Source organism: Salminus brasiliensis, chromosome 2 (genome assembly GCF_030463535.1).
Source record: "Salminus brasiliensis chromosome 2, fSalBra1.hap2, whole genome shotgun sequence".
In the NCBI taxonomy this organism is placed as follows: Eukaryota; Metazoa; Chordata; class Actinopteri; order Characiformes; family Bryconidae; genus Salminus; species Salminus brasiliensis.
In genome coordinates, this window is record NC_132879.1 from 40,619,868 (window position 1) to 40,636,107 (window position 16,240).

Consider the following 16,240-nt stretch of genomic DNA (forward strand, 5'->3'; position numbering starts at 1 on the left):
GGTGTCTCTGTCGGGGGACCCACTCGGCCGCCTTGGGGGGGGTACTGTCAGGTCCGCGTTGCCGCACCCGCCCCGGGGCAGTCCCGAGCCGCGTTCCATAGGCTTTAAGTCCAAGGACTCCTAAGTTGATGTTCTGTTCATGTCACGTGTCACGTACTTTCAGTTTAAGTTCACATCTTGCGTCATGTTTCTGTTTAGTTGGATTCACGTGTATTTGATTTAGGTTCTTTGTTCCATTGATTTGGTTCACCTGAGGCTGGGATATTTAGGGAGCTAACGCTGACATTGTCGTTGCTGAGAATTCACCGTTCTGAGCCAACCTGGTGAGTTGGCGTCTTAGCTTTGTAAAGCATCTCGTTAGAGATTCACAAGGACGTCCGTAGGAGTCCTTCATGTTTTCTGTGTTTAACTCGGCTGTTGCTGTTCTGAGCCAACCTGGAGACCTGGAATCTAGGGTCTTGTCAGTGTTTCACGAGGATGTCTACGAGAGTCCGTCACGTTTTCAAGAGTTCTGCTGGGCTATCCATGTTCATGAGAGTACTTCTGCTCTGGTTTGTGCTGAGTTGCCACAAGGGTAAGGCGACTGATCTCTGTTTACAGTTCTCCCTAGCCTGTCCTTTGCTGCCGCTTCTTGTTTCACTCTTGCATATGTACCGTCCAAGTACATATGCAAGAGTTCTGTTCTTGGACTTCAGCTCCGCCTTCAACACAATCATCCCCAGACATCTACACACCAATCTGACTCACCTCAGTGTGCCAGCCTCCACCTGCCAGTGGATCACAAACTTCCTCACTGGCAGAGAGCAGCAGGTGAGGCTGGGAAAGATCACCTCAGGAACCAGGACCATCAGCACAGGAGCTCCACAAGGCTGTGTTCTCTCCCCGCTGCTCTTCTCACTCTACACAAATGAGTGTACCTCCACGGACCCCTCAGTCAAAATCCTGAAGTTCGCAGATGATTTGACAGTCATTGGTCTCATCCGGGACAGTGACGAGTCTGCCTACAGACGGGTTGTGGAGCAGGTGGTCCTCCGGAGCAATCACAACAACCTGGAGCTGAACACAGCCAAGACAGTGGAGATGAGAGTGGACTTCGGGAGAAGTCACCAGCACTCACCATCCTTAACAGTACTGTAACGGCTGTGAATTCTTACAAGTTCCTGAGCACAATAATCTTTATTGACTTGAAATGGGACTGCAACATCAGCACCATCATCAAGAGAGCTCAGCAGAGGCTGTACTTCCTGCGTCAGCTGAGGAAGTTCAACCTGCCCAAGGAGCTGATGGTGCAGTTCTACACCGCCACCATAGAATCTGTCCTCACCGCATCCATCACAGTGTGGGGCAGCTCAACCACCAAACACGACACCCACAGACTGCAGCACATCATCAGGTCTGCAGAGAGAACCATCGGTGTGAAGTTACCCTCCCTACCGGACCTGCACAAGGCCAGAACCAGGAAGCGTGTAGAGAACATCGTCCGTGATCCATCACACCCTGGACATCACCTGTTCCAGTATCTTCCCTCAGGTCGGCGTTTCAGGATCAAGACCTCCAGGCTACAGAGAAGCTTCTTTCCACACGCCATCACACTCATGAACAGCTGAACATTACAACACTACTTTCTGAATACAGTCTACTACATACATACATCCTATCCAGATGTTCTCTCACTCTCCCTTCTCTGTACTGCACTTATTTGTCTCAGAACAATCTGTACTACCGTCTCAACCAGTAACTCCTCTGTTCTCCATATTTATATTTATATCTATTTAATCATGTTAAGTTTACAGGTGTGTCTGCGTGTGTATGTCATTGTGTGTGTGTGTGTGTTTGTGTGTAGGTTGGGTGTGTTTCTTACTTCTGTAATGTCAGTTATCGTGCACTGTAAGCTACTGTAACCAAAAACAAATTCCTTGTATGTGTAAGCATGCTTGGCCAATAAAGTCTGATTCTGATTCTGATTCTGTTAACTCCCTATTTGTTATTAAGTTCTTAATAAGTTCTTATAAGTTCTTGCATTGCATCATCTCTGCAAGTGTTCACCAGTCATTGTCAGACCTAGCCAGTCATGACACAATATGACAATTCCATTATTATACAATGAATTAACATTCTTTATTTTATAATATTCTAGCATTTCTGCTATTTAAACCCGTTTAAAATGCCCTAGACATGTTGAAAGGTTTTTTAAACTTGAAAACATTTTCCATAAGTGTGTATGGTTTTAAGGATCAGAATCTTCTTTAGGCATGTTATCGTGGTTTTGAGTGTTTTGTTGCTATCTGGTCAGGTTTTCATTAATATGTAATGTTTGTGTATTTATGATGTAAAAACCCTTTTTTGAAAGTTAAAAAGCATTTTCCATGAGTGTGTAAGAACTGGAAGAAGGAATGAGAATGCTGCATTAAGCATGTAATAGCTGTTCTGAGTGTTTTGTCGCCTATGCCGTTTGCAGAAACGTCTTTTCCACAGCATTAGAAGCAAAAGAAATAAATAAAAATCATTCATTTAAAAAAAATGGTCAGGATTTTATTACTTTGTAATATTAGTGTATTTTACATGTTAGAATCATGTTTTTAAAGTGGAAAAGCATTTCCAATTAGTTGTGTAAGGTTTTAGGAATGAGAATGCTGCATTAAGCTATTCTGAGTGTTTTGTCACTTTTACTGTTTGCAGAAACGTCTTTTCACTGCATTAGAAGCACAAAAAACACAATTCCTTTAATTTAAAAAAAAACAATCTACATAGACAGGATATCATTATTATGTAATATTAGTGTATTTGTGATGTTAGAAACAGCTTTTTAAATGAAAAAGCATTTCCTATGAGCCTGTAAGGTTTTAGGAATTAGAATGCCACATTACACAGCTGTTCTGAGTGTTTATTCGCCTTTGCTGTTTGCAGAAACGTCTTTTCACAGCATTGGAAGCACAAAATACACAATTCCATTCATTTCAAAACAAACCAATCTACATGGATTTCTTTTTAATATTAGTGTATTTAACATGTTAGAATCTTGTTTTTAAAGTGAAAAAGCATTTCCTATGAGTGTGTAAGGTGTTTGGAATGAGAATGCTGAATTAAGCATGTAACTGCTGTTCTGAGTGTTTATTCTCATTTGCCCTTTGCAAAAACGTCTTTTCACTGCATTAGAAGCACAAAAAACACAATTCCATTCATTTCAAAACAAACCAATCTACATGGATTTCTTTGTAATATTAGTGTATTTAACATGTTAAAATCTTGTTTTTAAAGTGAAAAAACATGTCCTATGAGTGTGTAAGGTGCTTGAAATGAGACTGCTGCATTAAGCATGTAATAGCTGTTCTGAGTGTTTATTCGCATTTGCCGTTTGCAGAAACGTCTTTTTACAGCATTAAAAGCACAAAAACACAATTCCATTAAATTCTGCCCAAACCAAGCTTCATGATCAGGATTTCATCACTTTGTAGTATAAGTGTATGTATGATGTTAAAATCCTGTTTTTAAACTAGAAAAGCATTTCCTAGGAGCCTGTAAGGTTTTAGGAATGAGAATGCCACATTAAGCATGTAATAGCTGTTCTGAGTGTTTAGTTGCATTTGCCGTTTGCAGAAACGTCTTTTCACAGCATAAGAAGCACAAAAAACACAATTCCATTCATTTCGAAACAAACCCATCTACATAGACAGGATATCATTATTCTGTAATAGTAGTGTATTTATGATGTAAGAAACCTGCTTTTTAAGTGAAAAAGCATTTCCTATGAGCCAGTAAGGTTTTAGGAATGAGAATGCCACATTAAGCATGTAATAGCTGTTCTGAGTGTTTATTGTCATTTGCCGTTTGCAGAAACGTCTTTTCACTGCATTAAAAGCACAAAAAACACAATTCCATTAAATTCTGCCCAAACCAAGCTTCATGGTCAAGTTATCATTACTCTGTAATATTAGTGTATTTAACATGTTAAAATCCTGTTTTTAAAGTGGAAAAGCATTTTCTATGAGTGTGTAAGGTGCTTGAAATGAGACTGCTGCATTAAGCATGTATTAGCTGTTCTGAGTGTTTATTGGCATTTGCCGTTTGCAGAAACGTCTTTTTACAGCATGAAAAGCACAAAAAACACAATTCCATTAAATTAAGCCCAAACCAAGCTTCATGGTCAGGATTTCATCACTTTGTAATATTAGTGTATGTATGATGTGAGAAACCTGCTTTTTACGTGAAAAAGCAGTTCCTATGAGCCTGTAAGCTTTTAGGAATGAGAATGCCACATTAAGCATGTATTAGCTGTTCTGAGTGTTTAGTTGCCTTTGCCGTTTGCAGAAACGTCTTTTCACAGCATAAGAAGCACAAAAAACACAATTCCATTCATTTCGAAACCCATCTACATAGACAGGATATCATTATTCTGTAATATTAGTGTATTTATGATGTGAGAAACTTGCTTTTTAAGTGAAAAAGCATTTCCTATGAGCCAGTAAGGTTTTAGGAATGAGAATGCCACATTAAGCATGTATTAGCTGTTCTGAGTGTTTATTCGCATTTGCCGTTTGCAGAAACGTCTTTTTACAGCATGAAAAGCACAAAAAACACAACTCCATTAAATTTAGCCAAAACCAAGCTTCATGGTCAAGTTATCATTACTCTGTAATTATTAGTGTATTTAACATGTTAAAATCCTGTTTTTTAAAGTGGAAAAGCATTTTCTATGAGTGTGTAAGGTGCTTTAAATGAGACTGCTGCATTAAGCATGTACTTGCTGTTCTGAGTGTTTATTGGCATTTGCCGTTTGCAGAAACGTCTTTTTACAGCATGAGAAGCACAAAAAACACAATTCCATTAAATTAAGCCCAAACCAAGCTTCATGGTCAGGATTTCATCACTTTGTAATATTAGTGTATGTATGATGTGAGAAACCTGCTTTTTACGTGAAAAAGCATTTCCTTTGAGCCTGTAAGCTTTTAGGAATGAGAATGCCACATTAAGCATGTAATAGCTGTTCTGAGTGTTTATTGTCATTTGCCGTTTGCAGAAACGTCTTTTCACTGCATTAAAAGCACAAAAAACACAATTCCATTAAATTCAGCCCAAACCAAGCTTCATGGTCAGGATTTCCTCACTTTGTAATATTAGTGTGTATGTATGATATTAAAATCCTGTTTTTAAACTAGAAAAGCATTTCCTATTAGCCTGTAAGCTTTTAGGAATGAGAATGCCACATTAAGCATGTATTAGCTGTTCTGAGTGTTTATTCGCATTTGCCGTTTGCAGAAACGTCTTTTTACAGCATGAAAAGCACAAAAAACACAACTCCATTAAATTTAGCCAAAACCAAGCTTCATGGTCAAGTTATCATTACTCTGTAATATTAGTGTATTTAACATGTTAAAATCCTGTTTTTAAAGTGGAAAAGCATTTTCTATGAGTGTGTAAGGTGCTTGAAATGAGACTGCTGCATTAAGCATGTACTTGCTGTTCTGAGTGTTTATTGGCATTTGCCGTTTGCAGAAACGTCTTTTTACAGCATTAAAAGCACAAAAACACAATTCCATTAAATTCTGCCCAAACCAAGCTTAATGGTCAGGATTTCCTCACTTTGTAATATTAGTGTATGTATGATGTTAAAATCCTGTTTTTAAACTAGAAAAGCATTTCCTATGAGCCTGTAAGCTTTTAGGAATGAGAATGCCACATTAAGCATGTAATAGCTTTTCTGAGTGTTTATTGGCATTTGCCGTTTGCAGAAACGTCTTTTCACTGCATTAAAAGCACAAAAAACACAATTCCATTGAATTCTGCCCAAACCAAGCTTCATGGTCAAGTTATCATTATTCTGTAATATTAGTGTATTTAACATGTTAAAATCCTGTTTTTAAAGTGGAAAAGCATTTTCTATGAGTGTGTAAGGTGCTTGAAATGAGAATAATGCATTAAGCATGTAATTGCTGTTCTGAGTGTTTATTCGCATTTGCCATTTGCAGAAACGTTGTTTCACAGCATTGGAAGCACAAAAAACACAATTCCATTCATTTCAAAACAAACCAATCTACATGGATTTCTTTGTAATATTAGTGTATTTAACATGTTAAAATCCTGTTTTTAAAGTGGAAAAGCATTTTCTATGAGTGTGTAAGGTGCTTGAAATGAGACTTCTGCATTAAGCATGTACTTGCTGTTCTGAATGTTTATTGGCATTTGTCGTTTGCAGAAACGTCTTTTTACAGCATTAAAAGCACAAAAAACACAACTCCATTAAATTTAGCCAAAACCAAGCTTCATGGTCAAGTTATCATTACTCTGTAATATTAGTGTATTTAACATGTTAAAATCCTGTTTTTAAAGTGGAAAAGCATTTTCTATGAGTGTGTAAGGTGCTTGAAATGAGACTGCTGCATTAAGCATGTACTTGCTGTTCTGAGTGTTTATTGGCATTTGCCGTTTGCAGAAACGTCTTTTTACAGCATGAAAAGCACAAAAAACACAACTCCATTAAATTTAGCCAAAACCAAGCTTCATGGTCAAGTTATCATTACTCTGTAATTATTAGTGTATTTAACATGTTAAAATCCTGTTTTTTAAAGTGGAAAAGCATTTTCTATGAGTGTGTAAGGTGCTTTAAATGAGACTGCTGCATTAAGCATGTACTTGCTGTTCTGAGTGTTTATTGGCATTTGCCGTTTGCAGAAACGTCTTTTTACAGCATGAGAAGCACAAAAAACACAATTCCATTAAATTAAGCCCAAACCAAGCTTCATGGTCAGGATTTCATCACTTTGTAATATTAGTGTATGTATGATGTGAGAAACCTGCTTTTTACGTGAAAAAGCATTTCCTTTGAGCCTGTAAGCTTTTAGGAATGAGAATGCCACATTAAGCATGTAATAGCTGTTCTGAGTGTTTATTGTCATTTGCCGTTTGCAGAAACGTCTTTTCACTGCATTAAAAGCACAAAAAACACAATTCCATTAAATTCAGCCCAAACCAAGCTTCATGGTCAGGATTTCCTCACTTTGTAATATTAGTGTGTATGTATGATATTAAAATCCTGTTTTTAAACTAGAAAAGCATTTCCTATTAGCCTGTAAGCTTTTAGGAATGAGAATGCCACATTAAGCATGTATTAGCTGTTCTGAGTGTTTATTCGCATTTGCCGTTTGCAGAAACGTCTTTTTACAGCATGAAAAGCACAAAAAACACAACTCCATTAAATTTAGCCAAAACCAAGCTTCATGGTCAAGTTATCATTACTCTGTAATATTAGTGTATTTAACATGTTAAAATCCTGTTTTTAAAGTGGAAAAGCATTTTCTATGAGTGTGTAAGGTGCTTGAAATGAGACTGCTGCATTAAGCATGTACTTGCTGTTCTGAGTGTTTATTGGCATTTGCCGTTTGCAGAAACGTCTTTTTACAGCATTAAAAGCACAAAAACACAATTCCATTAAATTCTGCCCAAACCAAGCTTAATGGTCAGGATTTCCTCACTTTGTAATATTAGTGTATGTATGATGTTAAAATCCTGTTTTTAAACTAGAAAAGCATTTCCTATGAGCCTGTAAGCTTTTAGGAATGAGAATGCCACATTAAGCATGTAATAGCTTTTCTGAGTGTTTATTGGCATTTGCCGTTTGCAGAAACGTCTTTTCACTGCATTAAAAGCACAAAAAACACAATTCCATTGAATTCTGCCCAAACCAAGCTTCATGGTCAAGTTATCATTATTCTGTAATATTAGTGTATTTAACATGTTAAAATCCTGTTTTTAAAGTGGAAAAGCATTTTCTATGAGTGTGTAAGGTGCTTGAAATGAGAATAATGCATTAAGCATGTAATTGCTGTTCTGAGTGTTTATTCGCATTTGCCATTTGCAGAAACGTTGTTTCACAGCATTGGAAGCACAAAAAACACAATTCCATTCATTTCAAAACAAACCAATCTACATGGATTTCTTTGTAATATTAGTGTATTTAACATGTTAAAATCCTGTTTTTAAAGTGGAAAAGCATTTTCTATGAGTGTGTAAGGTGCTTGAAATGAGACTTCTGCATTAAGCATGTACTTGCTGTTCTGAATGTTTATTGGCATTTGTCGTTTGCAGAAACGTCTTTTTACAGCATGAAAAGCACAAAAAACACAACTCCATTAAATTTAGCCAAAACCAAGCTTCATGGTCAAGTTATCATTACTCTGTAATATTAGTGTATTTAACATGTTAAAATCCTGTTTTTAAAGTGGAAAAGCATTTTCTATGAGTGTGTAAGGTGCTTGAAATGAGACTGCTGCATTAAGCATGTACTTGCTGTTCTGAGTGTTTATTGGCATTTGCCGTTTGCAGAAACGTCTTTTTACAGCATTAAAAGCACAAAAACACAATTCCATTAAATTCTGCCCAAACCAAGCTTAATGGTCAGGATTTCCTCACTTTGTAATATTAGTGTATGTATGATGTTAAAATCCTGTTTTTAAACTAGAAAAGCATTTCCTATGAGCCTGTAAGCTTTTAGGAATGAGAATGCCACATTAAGCATGTAATAGCTTTTCTGAGTGTTTATTGGCATTTGCCGTTTGCAGAAACGTCTTTTCACTGCATTAAAAGCACAAAAAACACAATTCCATTGAATTCTGCCCAAACCAAGCTTCATGGTCAAGTTATCATTATTCTGTAATATTAGTGTATTTAACATGTTAAAATCCTGTTTTTAAAGTGGAAAAGCATTTTCTATGAGTGTGTAAGGTGCTTGAAATGAGAATAATGCATTAAGCATGTAATTGCTGTTCTGAGTGTTTATTCGCATTTGCCATTTGCAGAAACGTTGTTTCACAGCATTGGAAGCACAAAAAACACAATTCCATTCATTTCAAAACAAACCAATCTACATGGATTTCTTTGTAATATTAGTGTATTTAACATGTTAAAATCCTGTTTTTAAAGTGGAAAAGCATTTTCTATGAGTGTGTAAGGTGCTTGAAATGAGACTTCTGCATTAAGCATGTACTTGCTGTTCTGAATGTTTATTGGCATTTGTCGTTTGCAGAAACGTCTTTTTACAGCATGAGAAGCACAAAAAACACAATTCCATTAAATTAAGCCCAAACCAAGCTTCATGGTCAGGATTTCATAACTTTGTAATATTAGTGTATGTATGATGTGAGAAACCTGCTTTTTACGTGAAAAAGCACTTCCTATGAGCCTGTAAGCTTTCAGGAATGAGAATGCCACATTAAGCATGTAATAGCTGTTCTGAGTGTTTATTGTCATTTGCCGTTTGCAGAAACGTCTTTTTACAGCATGAGAAGCACAAAAAACACAATTCCATTAAATTAAGCCCAAACCAAGCTTCATGGTCAGGATTTCATCACTTTGTAATATTAGTGTGTATGTATGATGTTAAAATCCTGTTTTTAAACTAGAAAAGCATTTCCTATGAGCCTGTAAGCTTTTAGGAATGAGAATGCCACATTACGCATGTAATAGTTTTTCTGAGTGTTTATTACCATTTGCCGTTTGCAGAAACGTCTTTTCACTGCATTAAAAGCACAAAAAACACAATTCCATTGAATTCTGCCCAAACCAAGCTTCATGGTCAAGTTATCATTATTCTGTAATATTAGTGTATTTAACATGTTAAAATCCTGTTTTTAAAGTGGAAAAGCATTTTCTATGAGTGTGTAAGGTGCTTGAAATGAGAATAATGCATTAAGCATGTACTTGCTGTTCTGAATGTTTATTGGCATTTGTCGTTTGCAGAAACGTCTTTTTACAGCATGAAAAGCACAAAAAACACAACTCCATTAAATTTAGCCAAAACCAAGCTTCATGGTCAAGTTATCATTACTCTGTAATATTAGTGTATTTAACATGTTAAAATCCTGTTTTTAAAGTGGAAAAGCATTTTCTATGAGTGTGTAAGGTGCTTGAAATGAGAATAATGCATTAAGCATGTACTTGCTGTTCTGAGTGTTTATTGGCATTTGCCGTTTGCAGAAACGTCTTTTTACAGCATGAGAAGCACAAAAAACACAATTCCATTAAATTAAGCCCAAACCAAGCTTCATGGTCAGGATTTCATCACTTTGTAATATTAGTGTGTATGTATGATGTTAAAATCCTGTTTTTAAACTAGAAAAGCATTTCCTATGAGCCTGTAAGCTTTTAGGAATGAGAATGCCACATTAAGCATGTAATAGCTGTTCTGAGTGTTTAGTTGCCTTTGCCGTTTGCTGAAACGTCTTTTCACAGCATAAGAAGCACAAAAAACACAATTCCATTCATTTCGAAACAAACCCATCTACATAGACAGGATATCATTATTCTGTAATATTAGTGTATGTATGATGTGAGAAACCTGCTTTTTACGTGAAAAAGCATTTCCTATGAGCCAGTAAGCTTTTAGGAATGAGAATGCCACATTAAGCATGTATTAGCTGTTCTGAGTGTTTATTCGCATTTGCCGTTTGCAGAAACGTCTTTTCACAGCATAAGAAGCACAAAAAACACAATTCCATTAATTTCGAAACAAACCCATCTACATAGACAGGATATCATTATTCTTTAATATTAGTGTATTTATGATGTAAGAAACCTGCTTTTTAAGTGAAAAAGCATTTCCTATGAGCCAGTAAGGTTTTAGGAATGAGAATGCCACTTTAAGCATGTATTAGCTGTTCTGAGTGTTTATTCGCATTTGCCGTTTGCAGAAACGTCTTTTTACAGCATGAAAAGCACAAAAAACACAACTCCATTAAATTTAGCCAAAACCAAGCTTCATGGTCAAGTTATCATTACTCTGTAATATTAGTGTATTTAACATGTTAAAATCCTGTTTTTAAAGTGGAAAAGCATTTTCTATGAGTGTGTAAGGTGCTTGAAATGAGACTGCTGCATTAAGCATGTATTAGCTGTTCTGAGTGTTTATTGGCATTTGCCGTTTTCAGAAACGTCTTTTTACAGCATGAAAAGCACAAAAAACACAATTCCATTAAATTTAGCCAAAACCAAGCTTCATGGTCAAGTTATCATTACTCTGTAATATTAGTGTATTTAACATGTTAAAATCCTGTTTTTAAAGTGGAAAAGCATTTTCTATGAGTGTGTAAGGTGCTTGAAATGAGAATAATGCATTAAGCATGTACTTGCTGTTCTGAGTGTTTATTGGCATTTGCCGTTTGCAGAAACGTCTTTTTACAGCATGAGAAGCACAAAAAACACAATTCCATTAAATTAAGCCCAAACCAAGCTTCATGGTCAGGATTTCATCACTTTGTAATATTAGTGTGTATGTATGATGTTAAAATCCTGTTTTTAAACTAGAAAAGCATTTCCTATGAGCCTGTAAGCTTTTAGGAATGAGAATGCCACATTAAGCATGTAATAGCTGTTCTGAGTGTTTAGTTGCCTTTGCCGTTTGCTGAAACGTCTTTTCACAGCATAAGAAGCACAAAAAACACAATTCCATTAATTTCGAAACAAACCCATCTACATAGACAGGATATCATTATTCTTTAATATTAGTGTATTTATGATGTAAGAAACCTGCTTTTTAAGTGAAAAAGCATTTCCTATGAGCCAGTAAGGTTTTAGGAATGAGAATGCCACTTTAAGCATGTATTAGCTGTTCTGAGTGTTTATTCGCATTTGCCGTTTGCAGAAACGTCTTTTTACAGCATGAAAAGCACAAAAAACACAACTCCATTAAATTTAGCCAAAACCAAGCTTCATGGTCAAGTTATCATTACTCTGTAATATTAGTGTATTTAACATGTTAAAATCCTGTTTTTAAAGTGGAAAAGCATTTTCTATGAGTGTGTAAGGTGCTTGAAATGAGACTGCTGCATTAAGCATGTATTAGCTGTTCTGAGTGTTTATTGGCATTTGCCGTTTTCAGAAACGTCTTTTTACAGCATGAAAAGCACAAAAAACACAATTCCATTAAATTTAGCCAAAACCAAGCTTCATGGTCAAGTTATCATTACTCTGTAATATTAGTGTATTTAACATGTTAAAATCCTGTTTTTAAAGTGGAAAAGCATTTTCTATGAGTGTGTAAGGTGCTTGAAATGAGAATAATGCATTAAGCATGTACTTGCTGTTCTGAGTGTTTATTGGCATTTGCCGTTTGCAGAAACGTCTTTTTACAGCATGAGAAGCACAAAAAACACAATTCCATTAAATTAAGCCCAAACCAAGCTTCATGGTCAGGATTTCATCACTTTGTAATATTAGTGTGTATGTATGATGTTAAAATCCTGTTTTTAAACTAGAAAAGCATTTCCTATGAGCCTGTAAGCTTTTAGGAATGAGAATGCCACATTAAGCATGTAATAGCTGTTCTGAGTGTTTAGTTGCCTTTGCCGTTTGCTGAAACGTCTTTTCACAGCATAAGAAGCACAAAAAACACAATTCCATTAATTTCGAAACAAACCCATCTACATAGACAGGATATCATTATTCTTTAATATTAGTGTATTTATGATGTAAGAAACCTGCTTTTTAAGTGAAAAAGCATTTCCTATGAGCCAGTAAGGTTTTAGGAATGAGAATGCCACTTTAAGCATGTATTAGCTGTTCTGAGTGTTTATTCGCATTTGCCGTTTGCAGAAACGTCTTTTTACAGCATGAAAAGCACAAAAAACACAACTCCATTAAATTTAGCCAAAACCAAGCTTCATGGTCAAGTTATCATTACTCTGTAATATTAGTGTATTTAACATGTTAAAATCCTGTTTTTAAAGTGGAAAAGCATTTTCTATGAGTGTTTAAGGTGCTTGAAATGAGACTGCTGCATTAAGCATGTACTTGCTGTTCTGAGTGTTTATTGGCATTTGCCGTTTGCAGAAACGTCTTTTTACAGCATTAAAAGCACAAAAACACAATTCCATTAAATTCTGCCCAAACCAAGCTTAATGGTCAGGATTTCCTCACTTTGTAATATTAGTGTATGTATGATGTTAAAATCCTGTTTTTAAACTAGAAAAGCATTTCCTATGAGCCTGTAAGCTTTTAGGAATGAGAATGCCACATTACGCATGTAATAGCTTTCCTGAGTGTTTATTGGCATTTGCCGTTTGCAGAAACGTCTTTTCACTGCATTAACAGCACAAAAAACACAATTCCATTGAATTCTGCCCAAACCAAGCTTCATGGTCAAGTTATCATTATTCTGTAATATTAGTGTATTTAACATGTTAAAATCCTGTTTTTAAAGTGGAAAAGCATTTTCTATGAGTGTGTAAGGTGCTTGAAATGAGAATAATGCATTAAGCATGTAATTGCTGTTCTGAGTGTTTATTCGCATTTGCCATTTGCAGAAACGTTGTTTCACAGCATTGGAAGCACAAAAAACACAATTCCATTCATTTCAAAACAAACCAATCTACATGGATTTCTTTGTAATATTAGTGTATTTAACATGTTAAAATCCTGTTTTTAAAGTGGAAAAGCATTTTCTATGAGTGTGTAAGGTGCTTGAAATGAGACTGCTGCATTAAGCATGTACTTGCTGTTCTGAGTGTTTATTGGCATTTGCCGTTTGCAGAAACGTCTTTTTACAGCATGAGAAGCACAAAAAACACAATTCCATTAAATTAAGCCCAAACCAAGCTTCATGGTCAGGATTTCATCACTTTGTAATATTAGTGTGTATGTATGATGTTAAAATCCTGTTTTTAAACTAGAAAAGCATTTCCTATGAGCCTGTAAGCTTTTAGGAATGAGAATGCCACATTAAGCATGTAATAGCTGTTCTGAGTGTTTATTGGCATTTGCCGTTTGCAGAAACGTCTTTTTACAGCATGAAAAGCACAAAAAACACAATTCCATTAAATTAAGCCCAAACCAAGCTTCATGGTCAGGATTTCATCACTTTGTAATATTAGTGTATGTATGATGTGAGAAACCTGCTTTTTACGTGAAAAAGCACTTCCTATGAGCCTGTAAGCTTTCAGGAATGAGAATGCCACATTAAGCATGTAATAGCTGTTCTGAGTGTTTAGTTGCCTTTGCCGTTTGCAGAAACGTCTTTTCACAGCATAAGAAGCACAAAAAACACAATTCCATTCATTTCGAAACCCATCTACATAGACAGGATATCATTATTCTGTAATATTAGTGTATGTATGATGTGAGAAACCTGCTTTTTACGTGAAAAAGCATTTCCTATGAGCCTGTAAGCTTTTAGGAATGAGAATGCCACATTAAGCATGTATTAGCTGTTCTGAGTGTTTATTGTCATTTGCCGTTTGCAGAAACGTCTTTTTACAGCATGAAAAGCACAAAAAACACAACTCCATTAAATTTAGCCAAAACCAAGCTTCATGGTCAAGTTATCATTACTCTGTAATATTAGTGTATTTAACATGTTAAAATCCTGTTTTTAAAGTGGAAAAGCATTTTCTATGAGTGTTTAAGGTGCTTGAAATGAGACTGCTGCATTAAGCATGTACTTGCTGTTCTGAGTGTTTATTGGCATTTGCCGTTTGCAGAAACGTCTTTTTACAGCATGAAAAGCACAAAAAACACAACTCCATTAAATTTAGCCAAAACCAAGCTTCATGGTCAAGTTATCATTACTCTGTAATATTAGTGTATTTAACATGTTAAAATCCTGTTTTTAAAGTGGAAAAGCATTTTCTATGAGTGTGTAAGGTGCTTGAAATGAGAATAATGCATTAAGCATGTAATTGCAGTTCTGAGTGTTTATTCGCATTTGCCATTTGCAGAAACGTTGTTTCACAGCATTGGAAGCACAAAAAACACAATTCCATTCATTTCAAAACAAACCAATCTACATGGATTTCTTTGTAATATTAGTGTATTTAACATGTTAAAATCCTGTTTTTAAAGTGGAAAAGCATTTTCTATGAGTGTGTAAGGTGCTTGAAATGAGACTGCTGCATTAAGCATGTACTTGCTGTTCTGAGTGTTTATTGGCATTTGCCGTTTGCAGAAACGTCTTTTTACAGCATGAGAAGCAAAAAAAACACAATTCCATTAAATTAAGCCCAAACCAAGCTTCATGGTCAGGATTTCATCACTTTGTAATATTAGTGTGTATGTATGATGTTAAAATCCTGTTTTTAAACTAGAAAAGCATTTCCTATGAGCCTGTAAGCTTTTAGGAATGAGAATGCCACATTAAGCATGTAATAGCTGTTCTGAGTGTTTAGTTGCCTTTGCCGTTTGCAGAAACGTCTTTTCACAGCATAAGAAGCACAAAAAACACAATTCCATTCATTTCGAAACAAACCCATCTACATAGACAGGATATCATTATTCTGTAATATTAGTGTATGTATGATGTGAGAAACCTGCTTTTTACGTGAAAAAGCATTTCCTATGAGCCAGTAAGCTTTTAGGAATGAGAATGCCACATTAAGCATGTATTAGCTGTTCTGAGTGTTTATTCGCATTTGCCGTTTGCAGAAACGTCTTTTTACAGCATGAAAAGCACAAAAAACACAACTCCATTAAATTTAGCCAAAACCAAGCTTCATGGTCAAGTTATCATTACTCTGTAATATTAGTGTATTTAACATGTTAAAATCCTGTTTTTAAAGTGGAAAAGCATTTTCTATGAGTGTGTAAGGTGCTTGAAATGAGACTGCTGCATTAAGCATGTATTAGCTGTTCTGAGTGTTTATTCGCATTTGCCGTTTGCAGAAACGTCTTTTCACAGCATAAGAAGCACAAAAAACACAATTCCATTAAATTAAGCCCAAACCAAGCTTCATGGTCAGGATTTCATCACTTTGTAATATTAGTGTATGTATGATGTGAGAAACCTGCTTTTTACGTGAAAAAGCACTTCCTATGAGCCTGTAAGCTTTCAGGAATGAGAATGCCAAATTAAGCATGTAATAGCTGTTCTGAGTGTTTATTGTCATTTGCCGTTTGCAGAAACGTCTTTTCACTGCATTAAAAGCACAAAAAACACAATTCCATTAAATTCAGCCCAAACCAAGCTTCATAGTCAGGATTTCCTCACTTTGTAATATTAGTGTGTATGTATGATGTTAAATTCCTGTTTTTAAACTAGAAAAGCATTTCCTATGAGCCTGTAAGCTTTTAGGAATGAGAATGCCACATTAAGCATGTAATAGCTGTTCTGAGTGTTTAGTTGCCTTTGCCGTTTGCAGAAACGTCTTTTCACAGCATAAGAAGCACAAAAAACACAATTCCATTCATTTCGAAACCCATCTACATAGACAGGATATCATTATTCTGTAATATTAGTGTATGTATGATGTGAGAAACCTGC